The 21724-nt window shown below is 41.1% G+C and overlaps 1 long non-coding RNA gene across 3 annotated transcripts; it reads right to left on the bottom strand.

Annotated features, from left to right (window-relative positions):
* Positions 1-567: 567 nt before the first annotated feature.
* LOC139625220 (uncharacterized) lies at positions 568-21353 on the bottom strand. 3 transcript variants are annotated; one of them, XR_011691862.1, is made up of 6 exons: positions 20774-21353; positions 17000-17118; positions 9805-11254; positions 9521-9681; positions 1852-9434; positions 568-1808 (listed from the first exon to the last, which is right to left on the bottom strand). It is a non-coding gene; the product is annotated as an uncharacterized lncRNA (long non-coding RNA). The 3 variants fall into 3 exon arrangements; XR_011691861.1 differs by having other exon boundaries at positions 568-9434; XR_011691864.1 differs by lacking the exon at positions 20774-21353 and adding an exon at positions 17327-20750 and having other exon boundaries at positions 568-9434.
* Positions 21354-21724: the final 371 nt, after the last annotated feature.

The following is a 21724-nucleotide window of genomic DNA, read 5'->3' as shown; positions in this document are numbered from 1 at the left end:
TTAAAGAGCTTATACTTCCCTATTTTCCTAATAGAACACTTCACTCTCTAAATGCAGGTGTACTTGTGGTTCACAGAGTTTGTAAGAGTAGAATGGGGGCCAGAGCCTTCAGCTATCAGGCTCCTCTCCTGTGGAACCAGCTCCCAGTGTGGGTTCGGGAGGCAGACACCCTCTCTACCTTTAAGATCAGGCTTAAAACTGTCCTCTTTGATAAAGCTTATAGTTAGGGCTGGCTTGGCCATGTCCTGACCCATCCCTTAGTTATGCTGCTATAGAGCTAGACTGCTGGGGGATTTCCATGATTCACTGGGCTCTCTCTCTCTCTCTCTCTCTCTCTCCCTCTCTTTGTCCTCATTCTGCAAATATCTCTGCCTCTGGAGCAGCGGGATCAAGATTTACCACTACCCATCATTACTATTAACCACTGATATCTATCATTATTATTGATAACACCATTACCTATACAGCTGTTCCTGGTCTATCTCTCTCTCTTTTGTCCCCCCACCCCCCCTTTCTCCTCCTAAACCCAACTGGTCGAGGCAGACGACCGCCCACCCTGACCCCGGTTCTGTTGGAGGTTTCTTCCTGTTAAAAGGGAGTTTTTCCTCCCCCCTGTTGCCAAGCGCTTGCTCTTTGTGGGAACTGTTGGGTTTTTCTCTATAACAAAGTAAGGTCTTGACCTTACCCTGTAAAGTGCCTTGAGATAATGTATATTATGATTTGGCACAATACAAATAAAACTGAATTGAATTGAATTTAAATGGATCAGCTGCAGTGTAGCAGACAAATTCTCCAGAAAGTTTTTCCACCAACCAGCTTGACTACATCTTTACTTTTCAAGGCAAGAAGGTTTTTGAAGTAGTTTTTACATCAGAGCACAATTTTGAAATGTGTCTGCAGAGGTCAGAATCCAAGATGTGTGGACATGGCTGTCAAGATATTATAATGTGGTTAATGGAATGGAGCTGACAGATATTGATGGAGTAAAGACCAACACCAGACACTTCCAGGTGCAGTTGAGAAGATTGGAGGGCAGACTTCCACACATTCCCAGCAACATTCAATTAGGAGCCTTCCGTGGTTCTGTGTTCTATCCAGGGCAACCTAAGCAGTGCAGGAAATGTGGCAGTTTGGAAACCTCAGTGCTACCTGTACCAACAGCATCTGCAGAAAGTGTCATGCCTCAGACCACAATTCAGACCAGCGCCCAATGTCCCTGAAATGTAATCGGTGTTCCTCCACAAACCACAGATTTAAGGAGTGTCCCCAGGCATATTCTAATTGGGTGAAATTTTCCATTGTTACAAACTTCCCGTCATTAAGCCAAGGTGGCACAAATGACCAATCATTAAGCCAGGCTCTTCTCTTATCTCCACAGCCTAATTTGGCAGCCCCATTCCCTCAGTAGAAGCTCCACTCCAAACCCTGAAGGATGACCTTAGTAGTCACAAGCCTGTGTTGGATTGGAGCACTGACCCTCTACCTCCAGATGAAGCTTCCACCCAAGCCATTAACACTTCTGTGAGTTCAGTCAGCAAACATTGGCCTGCACAACAGACTACCTCAACCCCTAACCTAGCACCAAGCCCCAAGGCTCAGAAGTCCGTGGTGTCTCTCTGGGAGGCAGGTGATATTTTTTGACACCTTACTTGCCAACCTTCCTGAAATATCACCTAACACTGATGTGCCAACTGAGAGAGGAAATCTGCTCTTGGAAGCTGCATAAGCCCCGCCTTCATCAATTCCCTTGTTTGAGAGTCCGCAAGAAGATTCATCTCATCAGTCCAAGAAACGCCCACTGGGGTTATCTACATCAGGTGAGCCTTCCCTTCTTATGATACCAGCAATAACTGTGAACAAGTGGCCATCTTCCTTTTCCTCATCCACCCCTTTTCTTGAAGCTGACAAAGTTGAAGCCTTTACATCAACTCCTCATATTAAAGAAATACAGAAGGGTGAGACAGTGGTCAAGCCCAAAAAATCTAAAAAGACAAAAATGACCCTGCAACATGAACCTTGATTTTCCACACTTTGCATATGGCCTTGCTTTCTGTTGCCTCCCTCAATACTAGAGGCCTTAAAGACCTAGTGAAGTGCCTGACTGCCTTCCCATTCTTGTTTGGTGAGAATAACATTTTTTTTACTGCAAGAATGTAACATAACTTACAGGGACAATTACAAGTTATTTGAAGACAGATGGACTTGTGGCCAATCTGTCTGGTCTGGGGATAATAAAAATAGGTCATCAGGGGTTGCAGTATTATTTAAGGGGCATGATTTCACCCTTGAGAGGGTGCAACGCATAATAGATTTCATTTCATTTAGTCATTTAGCAGACGCTTTTATCCAAAGCGACTTACAGAAAGGGGAACAATCAAGGTTAAGTGCGATAAGAAGTGTTAGCGCAGCAATAAGTGCTAGTGACGATTCTTTAAGTGTAGATTTGTCATGTAGTGCTAGGAGAGAAGGTGCTCTCTGAAGAGCTGGGTCTTCAGGAGTCTTTTAAAGGTAGAAGTGCTCTGGTAGGAAGTGGTAGTGCGTTCCACCAATGGGGGACAACGTGAGAGAAGAGTTTGGATTGCCTTGAACGAATGGGTGGCAGAGCCAGGCGTCGTTCATTAGAGGAGCGCAACGGTCGTGAGGTAGCATATGCCTGTACCAGGGCGTTCAAGTAGGTAGGTGCAGTACCAGAGACAACTTTGTAGGCAAGCATTAGAGATTTGAACTTAATGCGGGCTACAACAGGTAGCCAGTGGAGCTCGATGAGCACTGGGGGAAATGTGACCTTTTGGGTAAGTTGTAGACCAGGCGCGCCGCCGCGTTCTGGATCATCCGAAGTGGTTGCACTGTGCGGGCTGGGAGGCCCGTCAGGAGGGCATTGCAGTAGTCTAGTTTTGAGATGACCACAGCTTGTGTCAGGAGTTGAGTAGTATGTTGAGTTAGGTAAGGTCTGATTTTTCTGACGTTGTAAAGTGCATAGCGGTATGACCGGGCAACTGAGGCGACATGATTGGAAAAGGTTAGTTGGTCATCAATCATAACCCCTAAGTTTCTCACCACCCTGGTGGGGGCGAGCCATAGGGAATCAGTTTTGATGTTGATGTATTGTAGGTTTAGCTGGGAGAACCAGCAGTTCCGTTTTTGAAAGATTCAGCTGGAGGTGATGTGCCTTCATCCATGTGGCAATGTCTGAGAGGCAATCAAAGACCCGTGCAGAGATCGAGGGGTCATCAGGAGGAAATGACAGATACAGCTGAGTGTCATCTGCGTAGCAGTGATAGGAAAAGCCATGTGAGCGAATGATCGGACCCAGGGAGGTGGTGTAGATAGCAAATAGTAGGGGCCCCAGCACTGAGCCCTGGGGGACCCCTGTGGTGAGGTGATGCGAGGTGGACGACTGTCCAAGCCAGGATATGCTGAATGAGCACCCTGTCAGGTAGGATTCAAACCAGGAAAGAGCCAAGCCAGAGATGCCCATGTTAGAGACAGTAGAGAGGAGGATGCGATGGTTAACTGTGTCAAAGGCAGCTGATAAGTCAAGTAGAATGAGGACAGAGGACTTTGCAGCTGCTCTTGCTTCTTTTAAGGCTTCCGTCACAGACAGCAGGGCAGTTTCAGTTGAATGACCGCTCTTGAAACCAGATTGATTTGGATCAAGAAGATTGTTCTGTAGGAGGAATTCTGAGAGTTGTTTAGCCGCTGCCTTTTCAATAGTTTTGGATAGGAATGGAAGAAGCGAGACAGGGCGATAATTCTCGACCTCAGCAGGGTTGAGAGAGGGTTTCTTGAGTAGAGGTGTTACCCGAGCTGCTTTGAATGCAGTGGGAAAAGTGCCGGAGGTCAGTGATTCATTTATCACATGTGTGATAGCTGGTGTGATGGTTGGGCTAATGGTTTGGAGGTTTGTTGGTATAGGGTCCAACGAGCATGTAGTAGGACGGCTACATGTCAACAGTTTGGATACCATACTCTCAGAGAGGGGTGTAAAGCCAGAAAAGTGACAACAACGTAGGCCTTAACAGGGGCCGTTACTGCAATGGCATGGTATTCGAAAGTGTCGTAATTAGTAGAGTGCGACAGCGGAGTGAATTTCCATTTGTTGGAAATTAGCAGACCAGTCCCTCCTCCTCGACCAGAGGGGCGGGGGGTGTGGGAGAGGGTGTAATTAGTGGAGAGAGCAGCTGGGGTTGCTGTGTTCTCTGGTTTGATCCATGTCTCAGTGAGAGCAAGGAGCGTAAGAGAAAGGTGGTTGGTATAAGCTGTAATAAAATCGGTTTTGTTAACTGCAGATTGGCAGTTCCATAAACCCATGGAAAATGAAGCAACAGTGTGTGAGGACTGTTTTAGAGGCTGGAGGTTACCTGGATTTCTGCGTCTTTTGACAGAATGTTTTCTGTGCGGACCGGAGACCACAATAGGTATGGAGTGGCACATACTGTACTATTAAGACTGTGGAGGGAATAGGACCGGTTCGCTTTGCTCAGTGAACTTGCACAGGTAAATTTGCTTGTCTTAGCCTCGTCTGTCTTCACCGAGGACGGCTGAATGCTACGGTTGACGCTTACGCTGACGCTCCAGGGACCACCCCTGTTTATATAGTTTCATGGAATTGAACGCGGCTGTTCTCGCGTACAGGCTGATTGCGACTAGCGTAGACCACCCTCTGTCGTTGCTGTGAATGGTTTTTCAGTTGAGGTGCAAATTGCTCATACCTGAGTGTTCTGATCACCCGTTGATGACCGAAACTTGCAGCTCTTATTGTTCACTTGGCCTCAGTTGTTTACAACGCACAGAGTTGAATTCTGAATGATTCCAGAATTCAGAAGGATTCAGAGATATTCAGTCCCCCCCAGTAGTGTAATGCTTACACTATGCTGAATACTCTGACTGCCACAATCAGTATAGTGTAATGTCTATAGGCTACTTTTTCTTAATACTCTGACCGCCCCAGTCAGTATAGCGTGAGATGGGAGGCTACTTTGCACTGATGTTGAATGGCATCAATTCAAATTTAGAGTAATAAATGTTTATTGTCCCACTGATCTTGGGGAACACATGGAGTCCCTTACAACCCATACAACCACTTCTCCTATGTGGAAAAGAGATTGTTCTTGGACGGGATTTTAATTGCCTTGCTGATAAAAAAGACAGACTGACTGCTGCCACAGTCAGGCTGGTCTCAAGCTCAGAGGCTTTAAGGAATATGGTCGACGACTTTAGGCTAAATGACACCTTTAGGCATAAAAACCCCAACATACCTGGTTACACCTGGTCAAATGGGAAAATTAATTTACGTATTGACTTTCTATTTACATCTAAAGGTTTGAAAGTTACAAAGGCCTTGGTTAAACCGATGCTCTTTGGTGACCATGGTTTTTAAGAATGTTTCAGTGGCATCAGAATCTGTGATAAATTTGAGTTTAACATTGATAAGAGATTATATTTTAAGAGATGAAATGAAATGTTAAAATGACTTATGTAAAGAGCTGTGGAAAAAAGGGAATTGTCCAATATCAGAACAGTTGAAAGACATTGCCTATTTGTAATGGCCTAAGAATGTATTGCACATTGTTGCACATTGTTTTTATTACTATGTAAATAATTTATATATTTGTTGCTATGAAATTGCAATAATAATGATGTAAACTTATGTGGTAAAATATATTCTTTTGCTTGATCTTCATAAAATATTAAATTGAAAATTGAAAATTGGTTCACCCAGGGCTAGGCTCAGCCATTGCAGGGCTGTAGGGCAGCGGCCCTGTGCTTTTTCAACTGCTGGACAGTGGCCTCAGGCTGCCTGGGCTGCTGGGCAGTGGCCATAGATGGCTTTGGCTGCTGGGCAGTAGCCTTGTGCTTTTTTGGCTGCTAGACAGTGGCCTAGGCTGTTTGGGCTGCTGGGCACTGGCTTCAGGCTGCTTGGGCTGCTGGGCACTGGCTTCAGGCAGCTTTGCCTGCTGGGCAGTTGTCTTGTGCTTTTTTGGGTGCTGGACGATGGCCTCAGGTTGCTTGGGCTGCTGGGCAGTAGCTTCAGCCTGCTTGGGCTGCTGGAACGTGGCCTCAGGCTGCTCTGTGGGTCGGGAACCCCTGTTAGTCTTGCCAATAAATGAGGATTCCTGTGACTTAAGTAAGTCTAAGAAGAACCAAACAAAGTAGTTTTGCATTATGAATTATTTTTTAACCAAAAAATCCCTTGATGTCTGCTAACTTTTTATCTCACTTACCTCCCACAGCCTGGGTTGTTGCGACCAGTTCAGCGTCATCACCTGCCCATGATGAAGTGGATGTGCTTGCCTGTGTTTGCTGGACAATAAATCTAACGTAATTTTCTAAATTTTATAATGTTCCATTTTCAACTTCACATTTAGCTGAAGTTCTAAAGATATCAGTAATTTGAACATTTTTCATGTAATATGCTATTCTGCTCTTTCTGTTTCATAACAAGCGAATAATCGATTCAACACTTACCTGCTCTTTGTCCTGAATATATTTTCAGAGCCTCTTTATCTGCACGCTTACGATGTGGGTTACTGGTATGTTGAGCCACCTCCTTACAGAACTGTTTGCTTTCTGTATTTTCTCCTTCTGCTCCATCGTGAATTGGCCTGGTTTATCGTTTTGGATCTGGTACTGCCTGTAGAGTTCCCACATCTCTTTAAAGGTGTGATCCTTAAACCCTTTTTGACCGCAGATACTCCTGCTGATTGAGACTGGAGATTTGTGGGAAGCTCTCGGCTTACTGTGTGAGGTAGTCTTTGGTCCACTGATTCCCAATCTCTCCAAACAAATATGAAGTAAAGCTGTGTTAAAAACCCGCAGCAAAAGAGGGAAAAGATGGTTTCATGTGAATTTGTTTTCATTTGAGTTACTGAGGACAAATAATAAACTCAGTATTAACTTTAAGTACTTTTTCTTTACAGATGGTTAACAAACAGAGTTCTTCTTCACAAGTACTCATAAATGCAAGAAATGAAGGCAACCATGGTGTCATTTGAGATTCTGTCAATGTTTGCTCAAGAAACAACAATTTTGAGTATGTCTGACTGACAATTCAAAACCTAATATGAAATCTTCTGGAAAGAAGACATAGCTTAAGTGAACACTGAGTTTGAAATGAGCTGCAGTCACTGAAAGTAAGCACGTTCAGTGTTTTGGGCAGGTACTGACACAAACTCAAGGAAAACCATATCTATCTTCATATTCTTATTATGTTTCTGAACAAGAAATTTGTTTCTGAAAGCTTGTGATAGATATCTCAACCACTCTGATCTATTCTCCATCACAGTTGCTCACAGTAAATATTTTTGTAATGAACACAGACACATAGTGAAAAAAAGCATATTTCCTTGCATATTCTTTTAGGTATCAGTGTTTTCAAGAAGGCACAACATAAGGTAACACTGAATTGAAAAAGATACATACTCACAATGAGGAATTGTTGTGTCTTGACTGAATCTCAAGCGACACCATGGTTGCCTTCATCTGTTGCATTTATTGTATGAGTCCTTGTGATGAAGAACTCTGTTAACCATCTCTAAGAAAAGGTAAACAAAATGTTGGTTTTTGAGCCAAATTGACAAAATCTCAAAAAAACGCTATGGTGGCCTTCAATTCTTCCATTTGTCATTGCTTGTTAGAAAGAATTGAAATGAAACTTTCTGTAATGCAACCACTTTTTTAATTTATCCACAGTTTAAAATGAGTTTTTCTGAGCAAACTCAAACAAATATGTTATGTAATACAAGAAAGTATTCTCAAGTATTCTATATATATATATATATATATATATATATACACACACACACACACACACCATATATATACAGGGTCGTGGGGGTGCTGGAGTCAGTCCCAGCTGAGATTGGGTGACGGTTGGGTATACCCTGGAGAGGAAGCCAGTCTTTCACAGGGCTGACAATAAAGACAAACAACCATTCACATCCATCCATCTTCTATATTTTCATAAAAACTTATGTTCAATTACTGCCTTAAAAACATGAAGTTAAGTTATTGCCTTTGTTTAATTAATGATCATTTATTATTTAAACTGTATACTCTGAGTTAAAACAACGAACTATATTACATTATACATTCAAGAAAACTCTTTTCAAAGAAACATACAATTCCACACTATGTCAACTCACATTTTCAAGTCAAGTTAACAACCTTTATTCATACCAATTACTTTTTAAAGTTATGCTAACTCATGTTTTTAAGGCAGCAATTGAACTTAAGTTTCCATATTAGGTAGACTAGTGCTTTTAATTTTTAACCCTTATCTCTACTTACAGCTCATCTGTTGAAAAATATTTATTTGAACAACTGTCTTAACTTACAGCCTTCATCTCCTTTGAAAACTTTTGGCAGATGACTGGGGCACAATACATTTTAAACAGTATATTAAAAAAAATATCACCTGCACAGAGAAACGTTGACCCCATCATCTCTTACTACAAAGAGTAGTAAACGTATTTAACATTCAAAAAATATGTTTAAGAAAATTAAGTGGATCGGTAACAGTGATTTAAATCCTGTGCTGGGCATTTGCATAAACTTTAAGCTTTAAGTGCATAAAAAAAGAACAATCAGCAACATTCATGACAAGAAGTCTTTCCATATGAGAACCTAAAGTAGAAAAAGCAGGCATGTTACAGTTTCTACCTCAGAATTTGGTTTCTTAACCTGTGTACTCAGGCAGAGGCTTGGTCTGGTTTGATCTTAATCACCACTCTCTAAAGAAACTCAAAGGAATACTTCATGGCTTCAGGATACTCAAGATTCACACAGTAGATGATGCCCATAAGCATGGCAAAGCTGCATGGCACATCTTTAATGCTAATCTTTAAGCACAATGGTCTCCTCAACCACAACTGCCACGTCAAAGACCTCACGTGGAAAGGCATCCTGTTCAGTACCTTCATAGTAAATCAGTAGGCCAAGTTGCATCCCCTTCATGGCTTCATCCAGAGTCTCAACATGAGACTTGAAAAGCAGAAATGAACTGTTTTTGTCGACAAGTAGATAGACAAAACCAACATCAATCCTGATGATAAACATCAAATATTAATTTATTCTCCAAATTTTAACCCTTAGCCCTCTCTCTATTTATCTTGTAATGGCAGATGGATCAAAAATGCTAGTTTTAATGTGCTTCAATTAATACATTTTACTCCTTACAGTGAGATTAAAATATGGAAATTCACAAAAAAGAACAAACAAACAAACAAAAAAACAACCAAACTTGAGATATCATGCCATTTCCATTAACACAGCCAGAATGTTTAAAAACAAGAAGACACAATTACATTAAAGTTGCATGATAGAGATAGTTATGGTCTTACATCACACATCCTGATGACGTCTGATAGATCTTCACCTGATATGCAGTGTGGCAGTCCAAGCAGAGCAGCCATACTTCTCCTCTCATTTGTGTCCTACAAGATGAAGAAACGTGTGTTAACATGAAAATATTATGGCAAACATGGTGCCTAATTTTATGGTCGTCAGCTCCTCCGCTTACATCTTTCTCAAGGCAGTCCAAAATGTCTTTGAGTGACCACTTCTTTCCAGATCTAGTTGCTGCTTTGTACACCTCTAGCAGTCTTGGGACCAAGCCATCGATTCTGGCAGAAAAGATTCCAGAAGATCTGTGGTGACGATTCTCTTGAATACTGCCCTAATCTGAGGAGACATACACAGAAAAAAAATATGAGTCCAACATATTTCTTAATAGGACACAGTATACAGTATCTGAAACAACATGCTTTCTATCTCTTTGTGGAATGTACAATAATGACTGATTACATTGAACAGAGCTGGCCATCTGGAAATGACTTCTGTGATGAGTGGTTGATCTCCAATAATCTCTTTTCTGCACTGAGAAAATGCAGCAACCATCAGGTCTTCTACCAGCTAGTGATCAGGGTCCTTTTTCAGCATTTCAGCTTCCATCAATTTACGTTTTTCCTCCATGGTTTCAGGACTCTGGCCTTCAGGTGGATCTGGGCAGTAGTTGACCTCACCCTTCTCTTCTTTACATATTTTCCTTTTGCATTTTCTCCTTTTCTTTTGTTTATTACCACCTCAGGGCATCCTGCTGCACTTAACTTTTGCCAATAGTTTCCGAGCTTAAATTTCAGGCCGTGAAACCCATAGTGCCATCCAGTGTTCCATCTAAGCTGCGTGCTTGTGCAATCGTGCACTGCTCACACATTCTCAGCGCACAAGAAAATCTATACAGCACATAAAATAAATTTCAACATAAACTGTAAATTAATTATAGCAATAATATTTTTTCTGTAACTTTTTGCAGTGTAACACAGTGAGTGACAGATGTCCAGCCAATGATACGGTTCACTTATGCAACGCAGCCAATCATAGCATTGACATTGCTTGCGTAGGTGCCCTTCCCATACGCACCGTGGTGCCGTGCAAGTTAGCTAGCTGACAACAGTGCATTTCATTTTAAGTGGGCCAAATCACTTATATTAAAAGTAAACAAATGGAAATTGCTGCTGTAATTTGATTCTTTTAATAAGCCATGTAACTTGCTATGATCCCAGGTGTTGATCAGGTGTGATACTGGTGTGTGGCCACAGCGTGCACATCTGATGTTGCTCACAATGGTCCTCAGTGTGCTCAGGGAGCTTGTGTGTATGCCCAGACACATGAAAAATTAGAGGAAACATTGGTGCCATCCCTTTTCAGACCCTGGGTCCTTCAGACTGGGATGCTTCTCCAAGAGTGATTTAGCTACACTCTTATAGTGATGCCTCTCAGGAAAAGCACGAATCTTCGACATACTGTCTGCAAGTGTTTCAAGGATATGTCTTTAAAACTTAAGTGATTGCCATCACAGATCCATCTTTAGCATACCGACAGTTTGCTTCTTTCAGCTGGAGCTCCACATCATGTGAGAACTGTGGAATTGGGAAGGGGTCGGGCCATTCGACAGAATCCCCACAACTGACAATTGGCAAGCTGCATGTGTCCAGTGTAGAATCTGAGACGTCATCAGATGTGAGCAAGACTTTTAATAGCTCGCTCCACAGGAAGGTTGATGTTTGTCAGGTTGCACAACTTATAATTGAAATCAGGATCCTTAAATTGCAAAATGAATCCACCTCTCAGGCTAAGGTTTGTTCGTAACACCTGGTACAGCTCCTCAACACTTGCGGGGATGTCTGCATTTGAAAGATGTCTGATTTCATTCACTGATATGATGACTTGTAGCAGCATTGTTGACCACTTTTACCTGTGAAGAGAGGGAAAAAACACTTTTAAGTACATATATTCAGTATATAAACTATTCATATCAGTCCCTAATCGTACGCATCTGTCCATGAACATTTTAAATCACAAAATATGATTCATCCAAACTTTTCTGAGGCCAGACTGCAGGCAAAAGTAGCCCCAAATCAGATTTCTTTTTTCTCATCAGCAGTGTTTTTCTATTTCATTTTGGATTTCATTTTGGCCATTTTATATGTGGTATTAAATCAGAATCAGTCAGATTTTTTTATTGCAACCTCTGTCTGAGCAGTCTAATTGGAATTCATGCAAATTTTACATTACTTCATGTCACTCTCTTATGGGGGGTCGCCTGAACTGAGTGTCTTGAAGAGCGTTACCAAATATAGTTAAATACTCTGATATCTTTAAATTCTGTAATTTCTGCAAAGCCATTCATGTCACAATCCCACCACTGTGGCCCCAACTCCACATTAACACACCTAGTAGTAGCCATTGTTCCACAAAAACCCAGAACTAAACATTTGGCTCCCTTTCTCTTCCCATCTTTGTAATTATCTGCTCACAAATTATCCAGCTTCAAATGCACATCAACATATAAATGAAACCTGCATGTAACATCTTTGCTATTGTTCTTGTACCCGCGTGGGTCAGTACAGGACCATAACCAGGGGCCTGTCACACACTAATGCACACACACCTGTCACACACACTTACAAGTGGGCGCATTGCATGGGCCTTGGCTAATTGCTGTCATAACACCACAGTCACACATGAATTGCATGGGCCCTGGCTAATTCCTGACACGACACCTCTCCCCACAATTAAAGTAAAAAGTACTTATGATACTGTACGTTAGCTCATCAAAATCTTGTATCAAAATTCATCATATAGATAAACACCCATAGTATATATGTTTTAAACTTATATCTTCATATATGTATATATGTGATTAAAATATACTCCCATATAGTTGACGTATATGGCAACACGACTCTTGATATAGGGACATATATGTCATATATTACATTTCTGTGTGGGAAGGGGATTGTTAAGTGTTCTAAGTGCTCAGCCACTGTTGAGCTGTGCTGCGATGGAGGCCATTGGAATGTGGTTGATATAGGTAAGGGTATGAGATTGCAGAAACTTAACATCTTTAGTCTCTCATAACGTATGTGTGCTTGTATTTAGCCACTCTGTTTACCAGGTAATCTATACGTTAATCTTATCCTTTCTTGGAGTCACTTAAAATCATACTTTCACCTTGCAAGTGTTGAATGCTCAAAGGGGAGAGTGTGATTGAAATTCTGATGTTGTAATGTTATAGATGTGTTTTGTTGTTAATTTGAGGGTGGTATCAATCTGACATGTGTAAGTGAGAAGATTTAGGGAGGACATTGTCCTTGGCTATGTCACAATGACTGAAAAGTGTTGAAACTATTAATTATGTGGAAACATTGATTTAGGGAAATGTCCAGATAAGAGTGTTCCAGTGAAAGTCCAACAGGCCTTATTGGGTAACTTTCTTTGGTGTTTTTCGTCTTTGCAAAGACTTCAGTCTATAAGAGAGGAGATCTTGTCTGTAATAGTCAGCTTTGCACATTTGACTTGACAACTGATATTGAAGAGCACTTTCAACTAACTTCACTTTTTTCGCTAAGACTTCCTGTCTTTGATAACATGGATAAGTGAAAGATTTTTTTCCCTCACAGTTTGGTGCTGGAGGGTTAAAGGGACAAGCCAACCCAGGGTCTCCTTGGAAGGGTTCATCTGTAGGCAAGGAGCAATTTTTGCCCAAAGTTTGGTCCAGCAAAGGGACTGGCCTGCCCTCCGGGGGAACCAGGGGAGGGATGCGGACACTGTGTTCCAACAAAACACAGTGAGTAAAGATGAAATGAGGTGGAAATGCTTAGATGTTTGAGCTTATCTGAGCAGATTGGCCAACTGCTCCAATAGCTGAGAATACAGGGGAGGGCCTTCTTCAGCCCCCCACATGTCTCCATATCAAAACCAGCTGACTGTAAATGGAAGGAAATAGATGACTGGACAGCCATAGCCCTGTGAGCTATTGACTGGAAGTCTCAAGGTGATGCACTGTTTTCACCAACAGTGTGCCATGCACTGCTCACCTCCCTGTAAATAGGAATGTGCATTCAAAATTTATTGAAAAAACACCATTCATTGATATTTTCAAAAAAGCCCTGTGAAAATGACACTGTGCTACCTGGCAAAAAACGGCCACAATGTTTCATGAGACAAATTGGTTTCTCAGTCTGTGAAATACCTGTGTGACATTATCATTCCAGAGGGACCTTTAGGCCAGGAATGCATTCAGGCAATATTGGATGTACCAAAATCACTAAGCAAGCATCATATGATATTATTTTTGGGGTTAACCAGCTACTGCCAGCCCTGGATTTGAGACTATGTAGAGATCTCACAGCTGCTGTATGACATCACACATGGCAGTAAAAATTGGCCATGGCTGATAAAGTGACTTGGATGGAAGATGCAGAGACTACTTTGTTGACCTGAAACATGCACTTGCTTCAACTACCTGTGTAGAAATGCCTGACTATGGAAAGCCCTTTAACCTCTATGTTTCTGAGCATGATGGATTTCTGTCTGCAGTACTGAGTCGAGTGATGGGAACCAACAAAGACCTGTATTATTATTATTATTACTTTTTTTTTTCTATTACTATTACTATTCAAGGCAGCTGACTACCACAGAAAGAACTATGGCCCCCTGTTTGTGTGCCATAGCAGCAGCAACAGAGGCAGTATTGGCAGCAGCAGACATAGTGGTGATGCCTTCTTTAACAGTGCATGTTCCTGCTGTTGTATTAGGTGTAGAGTGCTGTGTGTGTTTGTTTCTAATTTAAAAAAGGACAGTAGTAGGTGAGCAAATTGTTGGCATGCAGGAAGTAGCCAAGAACCGTCATAAGGATGAGTCTTCCAGTGTGTGATTGGAGGATGTATATATGTGATAATTACATAGGGGGCATATACAGCTACATCACAATAAAATATTCCTGTCCTATCTATCCTACATCACACTTGATATAGGGACATATATGTCTTATATTACATTTCTGTATGGGGAGCGTTCATGTATGTAGGTTTAGAACTAGTATGCTAAGAATAGACCCATATAGGAACACATATTATAAGTACATAAACAGAAATCACACATTTCAAAGAGCAGGTCCCCAAGCACATCTCTGGATTGAGCCCAGTGTTTGTCCCGTAACCACACTCAGTGTTTGTCCTCACTCAGCAGGAGAGAGCAACAACAATGGTGAGAGGACAGAGCTCATCCAATGAGGAGAGTGGAAGACCTGTGAGACTAGCTCATGTACACAGTGTTCACATGTATTCACATTCATGGCTGACAAAGCAGCCTCACATACCAGGAGCTAGTCTGTGTGGTCTGGAGAATGAGGAGTTTGAAGAATGAAGAGAGACCTGGACAGAAATAAGACTCTTATGACTGGGAGAAGGGTTGCATTTTTTCTATGCACTAGTAATCACTGCATTCTGATGTATGTTCACTATTAAAATGATATAATCTGTTCTGCAATGTTCGTGTTTGACAGGAAACTGCCTCCACCACCATCATTTGTGGAAAACACAAAAACCATTCCCACTTGTTACTGTATATCGTCCACCTGCCGTTTACTCTGAGTTCTTATCTGAGTTCTCAGACTTTTTATCTGAGTTAGTTCTCAGCACAGATAAAGTCATCATAGTGGGTGATTTTAACATTCATGTAGATGTTGAAAGCCATAGCCTGAGGCATGCATTTAATTCACTTTTAGACTCAATTGGCTTTTCTCATTATGTTAATGAACCCACTCACTCTTCTAACCATACCCTTGATCTGATTTTGACTTATGGCATTGAAATTGAATATCTAACAGTATTTCCCAGAAACCCTCTTTTCAGTCATGGACCACGCAGCATTTAGGAACTAAAAATCCATTACAGCAGGTGTCTCTCTGACAATACCATTACCAAATTGAAAGAAAGAACCTCATTGTTATTTAGCCAACTGCCATGTATCAATACAGTAGGGGACAGCTCCCTTAACTTCACATCTTCACAAGCTGATGATCTTGTTGACAGTACTGTAGCCTCATTGCATGCAACACTGGATACTGTGGCCCCTCTGACAAAGAAGGTAATGAGTCAGAGGAGGCTAGCTCCATGGTCAGAAACACAAGCTTTAAGGCAAAGTTCAAGGAAGCTAGAAAGGAGTAATCCCAGGTTTCTGTTCAGCACTGTAGCCAGGCTGACAGACAGCCATAGCTCTGTTGAACCATCTATTCCTTTAGCCCTCAGTTGAAATGACTTTATGAGCTTCTTTACAAATAAAATTCTCTCTGTTAGAGAAAAAATTCACCATCTCCTCCCCACAGCTGGCTCAGATGTACTGTCCAGTTCAGCAGCCTTGGATCTTTATCAACTGGTTATGTTTATGTCAACAGGCTTTTAAAGTTGCAGTTAAACCTCTGCTTAAAAAGCCTACTCTTGTTCCAGATGTTTTAGCCAATTATAGACCCATATCCAACCTCCCCTTTATTTCCAAAATCCTTGAGAAGGTCATTGCAAACCAGTAATGTGATTATTTGCACAGGAATGGTTTGTTTGAAGATTTTCAGTCTGGTTTTAGAGTCCATCATAGCACAGAAACAGCTCTGGTTAAGGTTACCAATGATCTCCTCATAGCCTCAAACAATGGACTTGTCTCTATACTTGTCCTACTAGATCTTAATGCTGCATTTGACACCATCGATCATAAGATTTTATTACAGAGACTAGAAGCATATGGTTGGCATCAAAGGAACCTCACTAAGGTGGTTTCAGTCATATTTGTCAGATACATTCCAGTTTGTTAATGTTAATAATGACTCTTCTATGCACAACAAAGGCAGTCATGGAGTTCCACAAGGTTCTGTGCCAGGAGCAATACTTTTCACTCAATATATGCTTCCTCTAGGAAATATTATCAGGAAGAACCAGATAAATTTTAATTGTTATGCAGATGACACCCAGCTGTACTTATCCATGAAGTCAGGTGAAACTAATCAGGTGGCCAAACTTCAGGTGTGTCTTAAGGACTAAAAACCTGGATGACCAGTAATTTTTTACTCTTAAATTCAGACAAAACTGAAGTTATTGTACTTGGCCCAAAACACCTCAGAGATACAACATGTGATAATAAACTGACTCTGGATGACATTACCTTGGCCTCCAGAGTCAGAAACCTTGGCTTCATTTTTGGCCAGGACTTGTCCTTTACTTCACATATAAAGCAAGTCTCTAGGACAGCCTTCTTCCACCTGCGCAACATTGCCAAAAATCAGACCCATCTTGTGTCTAAAGGATGCTACTAGTTCATGCATTTGTTACCTAAAGACTGGACTACTGTAATTCTTTATTGTCAGGATGTCCCAGTAACTCAGCGAAAAGCCTCCAATTGATCCAAAATGCTGCAGCATGAGTACTGATAGGAACTAGGAAAAGTCATGAAAAGTCAACAACCATGACCAATTGATCCTTACAGGGTCAATCGGGCCAATTTAAGCTGACACTGGATGAGGGCAGGGTATACCCTCGACAGGTCACCATAATCGCCAGTATATCATAGGGCTTCTCTTTATATCAATTATTAAATGAGTATTACTTAAGTCTAAGCCATTTCTCCTTCATTTTTGTCAACACATTAGATAAAATTGTAAATGTACATTTTTGGCCTTGGCTTCCTCTTGTTCGGAAGGTGGTGGTGAGGGACTGGACTCCTTGAGTGTTCTCACTCTGATCCATTTCCCCTTGGACAGTTCTTCGTTGACTGCTTCTTTTGTCTCTGGAATATAAATAACACTGGATGTAAGTACTTGAAAGAGCTTGCTATCTTTAGTGGTGCCATAGTTAACTAGCTAAATGGCTTGCTAGCTAGTACGGCTAGCATGTTTGTCAAGGCTCAAATTCAACTTAACTAGTGTTAGCAAAACATATCCCAATCTGTCATTTAACTTTGTTATTATTAAACTACTTGAGATATCGCAACTCACCCTTCAGAAACAGTATTTGGCCCTTGTAAAAGTCCTCCTTTCAGCGCACCCTGTAAATCTTATTAATATCAAAACACTTGCTGTCAAAATCCTTAATGTAAGATGTTGGAATGTATCTAAAATAGGCAAAAATTTTGCTCTTGTTATTCATCTAACAAAAACCAGGGATCTAACACTTTGCTATAGATGATGCAGCAGTAAATTTAATGTATTTTTAGCCTTAATATTTAAACTCACGAGCAGATTTAACTTCAATGGCAGGAAGTACACAAGCTGAGACATGACATTGATAAATAAAGTGAAATGTGTCTCAGTACCCACATCGAAAAGTACACATCTGCTTTACAAATTTTGTCTGTATACATCAGATTTTGTCCATTTAAGTTGAACTGTATGTTATTTTGTCAACCTGTACCAGGAAAAAGAAAGTGAACTCTTTATGTAACTATTCTAAAACATTACTGTTCTTATGTCCAAGCCATTTTGTACTTAACTTTAGGGTATTTTCATGTTACAGCTCCCATCTTCTACTTAGCTTCAAATAACTGACCAAATTTTATGTATAAATTATGCATGGTCATTCCAGGCCTCAAATCAATTGAGATTCTTGACATGAACTGAAGAGAGCCATTTATGAAAGAAACTGAAATGTTGTTATAAAAAAAGCTTGAGCTTTTGGCAAGCAACTGCATTGCTTTTTTTTTTCCTGCAAACTTTATTGAAAATGTTTAGGGGGACTACAACACCATGCATAGAGGATATGACGCTGTTGACAGGCAACCAAATGAAACAGACCATTACTATGATTAAAATCACGATTTGTCTGGTTTGAAAATTGCTGGAAATATTTGGGATGATGTAAACACCTAACTAAAAACAATTAACATGTAGTCATTTTTAGACATTTTAATGTGGAAAAGTTACACATTATAATTTTAAATGGAGTGAAGGGTGATGTTCCTCTGATAATCCCTGATACCAGTGATTCCAGATAATTTTCACAGCTACAAGAACTGAAACTGTTATCCCTCTCTTTGAAAAAGTCAGGGCTGAAGATTTCTGAAGGGCACAAAGTGAAGAATGATAGGTTATCTTACTGAATAAGGAGGAGGAGGTTTTATTGTAGGTTTAATGGAACGCCTCATCTTCACTAATATATTGCCACGATCCCCTGTGTGTGCATGTGTGTATGGGTTTGTGTGCATAATGGTGTCCTTCACTGACAGGGCCCACAGTGTACTGAGACAGTGATGAGGAGCCTGACAGCAGATAAACAAACCGGGAGATGCTGCTGCCGTGAGATGTCGCGAGATCCATGCGTAACCCAACATGGCGGCTTCCATCTAAACGGAAACAACACAACTACCTTCGAAAGCCAGCTTAATTAAAGCCCAACAAACAAACTTACCGATATACACTCCTCTGACAGTTTGATACCTCCATCAAACCAACGGTTTCTTCATCCTGGACGAAGAAACCTTGGAAAGCTTACAGGATTACATGGACGAGTGTTACCACCGGCTAGTCATGGGGAAAAAACAAACAACTCCCTCCTCGAAGAGAACCCGCTCGGAGTGTTCTTTCAATACACCTCCCTCACCCGATAGGGAACACGGGGATATCTTAGAGTCCATCAATAACAAACTAACCAGTTTTGATGCCCGACTGGCACTGGTCGAAGTCCTCCACAAGGAATTCCAAGCGCTGCGTGAATCTCTGGAGTTTAGCCAGCAACAGGTTGAATAGCTTGCTGCAGAGAACAAGTTTCTCAGAGACTCTGTCAAATCCCTTAATGAAGGTATGACGAAACTCTCCGAAGAGAATAAACGGATGAAAGAATCCATCCTGGATATCCAAGCGCGCAGTATGCAGGACAACCTTGTTTTCTCCGGAATCCCAGAGCATGCAGAGGAAGTTCCTGAAACCACCATCAAAAGCTTTCTCCAGCAACAACTTAAGCTCCCACCAGACGCCGTGGAAAACATCACTTTTCACCGGGTCCACCGCATAGGAGGGACAAAGCAAAAAGGTCAGCGCCCAAGACCTGTCGTTGCTAAGTTCGACCACTACAAGCAAAAAGAGCTGGTGAAGAGCCGAGGCAGGGAGCTGAAAGGAACGGACTTCAGCATCAACGACCAGTTCCTGAAGGAAATCCTGGAGCGCCGCAAATCCCTGTTTCCCATCAGGAGGAAGTTCATCGCCGAGCGATCACGGGCCGTCATCACAGTCTATAAACTTTACGTGAATGGCCAATTGTTTCGCGACCAGGAAATCACTCCTTGGCTCTACTGAAGTCACCTCTGCTTAAAAGGCAATCCCCGACTAAGATAATACAATGTAGCATAATAAACAAAACAAAAGGTATGGGCATTTAATATAGGCCACAAACACACGCCCCACATTGATGTAGTTTTGTTTACAGACTGCTAATGTTGGAATACCTGTTTCCCCTTACTACCTCCCATCTCATTTGTCTTAAGTTTTACTGTTGTCATTATTGTTGTTGTTGTTATTACTGTTGTTGTTGTAACATATCCACACCGATGCTTAAGAACACTCTACATGTAAGCTACCCAACGCATTCAACACGCACACACTTAGGCATACACGCACGTACACACACACACACACACACACACACACCTCTCCATTCAAACTTTAGATTATATTCAGTAGCCACAAGTTAGTTTAGCATGAATTCATTACGCTTTGTCACTTGGAATGTGCGTGGAATTAGCTCACAAGCAAAAAGACTTCAAGTTTTTGAACATCTAACAACATTACAGGCAGACATTGTCTTACTGCAGGAAAAAATAGGACATCATACACTTAGTTCATGTATACTTATGTATACTTAGCTAACTATAATTCAAAACAAAGAGGAGTAGCAATTTTAATTAATAAAAGAATACATTTCGCTTGTAAGGAGACCATCACAGACCCAGAGGGAAGATTCATAATTATCAACATATCAATAAATAACAAAGAGATATGTATCGGCAATATATATGGTTCAAATGGTGATGACCCATCCTTCTTTCACTGCTTCTTAACTGCAATTTCAGCACACTCAGACACAGCACTTATCGTGGGAGGGGACTTCAACTTGGTACTTAATCAAGAATTTGACCGACTCAGTAAAGCAGCTAGTTACCGTAACTGCCAATCATCTGAAACAATAAAACAATATATGAACGATTTTGGTCTGTGCGATGCTTGGCGCTCTTGTCACCCCATGCTCAAAGAATACACCTTCTTCTCACCAGTTCACCACTCTTACTCCGGTTTAGACTTTTTCCTAACCAGCAACTCTTTCATGAAGGATATATCTGATACACAAATTCACCCTATCACAATCAGCGACCATGCACCAGTCACAATGACAGTCATCGGGAAAATATGCACACCACCAATTAGACACTGGAGATTGAACACATCATTACTTACGGATGTGGAGTTTATTGATTTCTTCCAAAAAGAGTGGACAACTTTTTCTGAAACAAACGACCTGCCCGGCATCTCTCCTTGTGTTCTCTGGGAGACGGCTAAGGCTGTAATACAAGGCATAATAATTTAATACTCATCACACAAGAAAAAAAGGATAAAGCACTTGAGATAGAACTAGATCAGAGAATTAAAACCTTGGAAGCAGCTCATGCCGCCTCTCAAGAGGAACACCTGTTGAATAAGTTGAGAAAATCTAAATTGAAACTAAAAGAATTAAGAGATATAAAAACCCAATTTCAGAACTTTGAACATAGTGATAAATCAAGCAAGTTTTTCGCAAACCAACTAAAACAGAACAAAGAAAAAGTAACAATCTCCTCAGTTACAGACTCCACTGGGAAAACAACTCAGGTCCCAGAGGAGATAAATAAAACGTTTAGGGATTTCTATAAAAACTTATATTCATCCAACATTAACCCATCAAACTCTGAAATAGAGGAGTTTTTGAGCAATATCGATCTGCCAAAACTAAACAAAGAGCAAATGATGGCTCTGGAGTCACCTCTCTCAATTGCAGAACTCCACGATGCCCTCCAATGTATGTCTAACAGAAAAGCTCCAGTTTCCAGATGGCTTTCAGGCAGAATTCTACTAAACATTCTGGCCTACGCTGGCACCAGTATTTCATAGAATGGTTACAGGAATTAATGAAACCACCAGACTTCCTCCAAACATGAACTGTGCAAATATTAATCTCCTCCTTAAACCAGACAAAGACCCTCCAATATCACTCATAAATGCAGATCATAAAATCATCAGCAAGGCGCTAGCTAGTAGAATTGAAAAAGTAACAACTTACATAATAGACCCAGATCAAAATGGTTTTATTAAAGGCCGTCGGTCCACTGACAACACACGGAGACTAATTGACCTAATAGACTTCTGCAACAT

The sequence above is a fragment of the Trachinotus anak genome, unplaced genomic scaffold (genome assembly GCF_046630095.1).
Source record: "Trachinotus anak isolate AG129_WGS33_773 ecotype Australia unplaced genomic scaffold, CSIRO_AGI_Tana_v1 ptg000001l, whole genome shotgun sequence".
In the NCBI taxonomy this organism is placed as follows: Eukaryota; Metazoa; Chordata; class Actinopteri; order Carangiformes; family Carangidae; genus Trachinotus; species Trachinotus anak.
The sequence above is the reverse complement of the archived record's forward strand: the minus strand, read 5'-3'. Positions and strand labels throughout refer to the sequence as shown.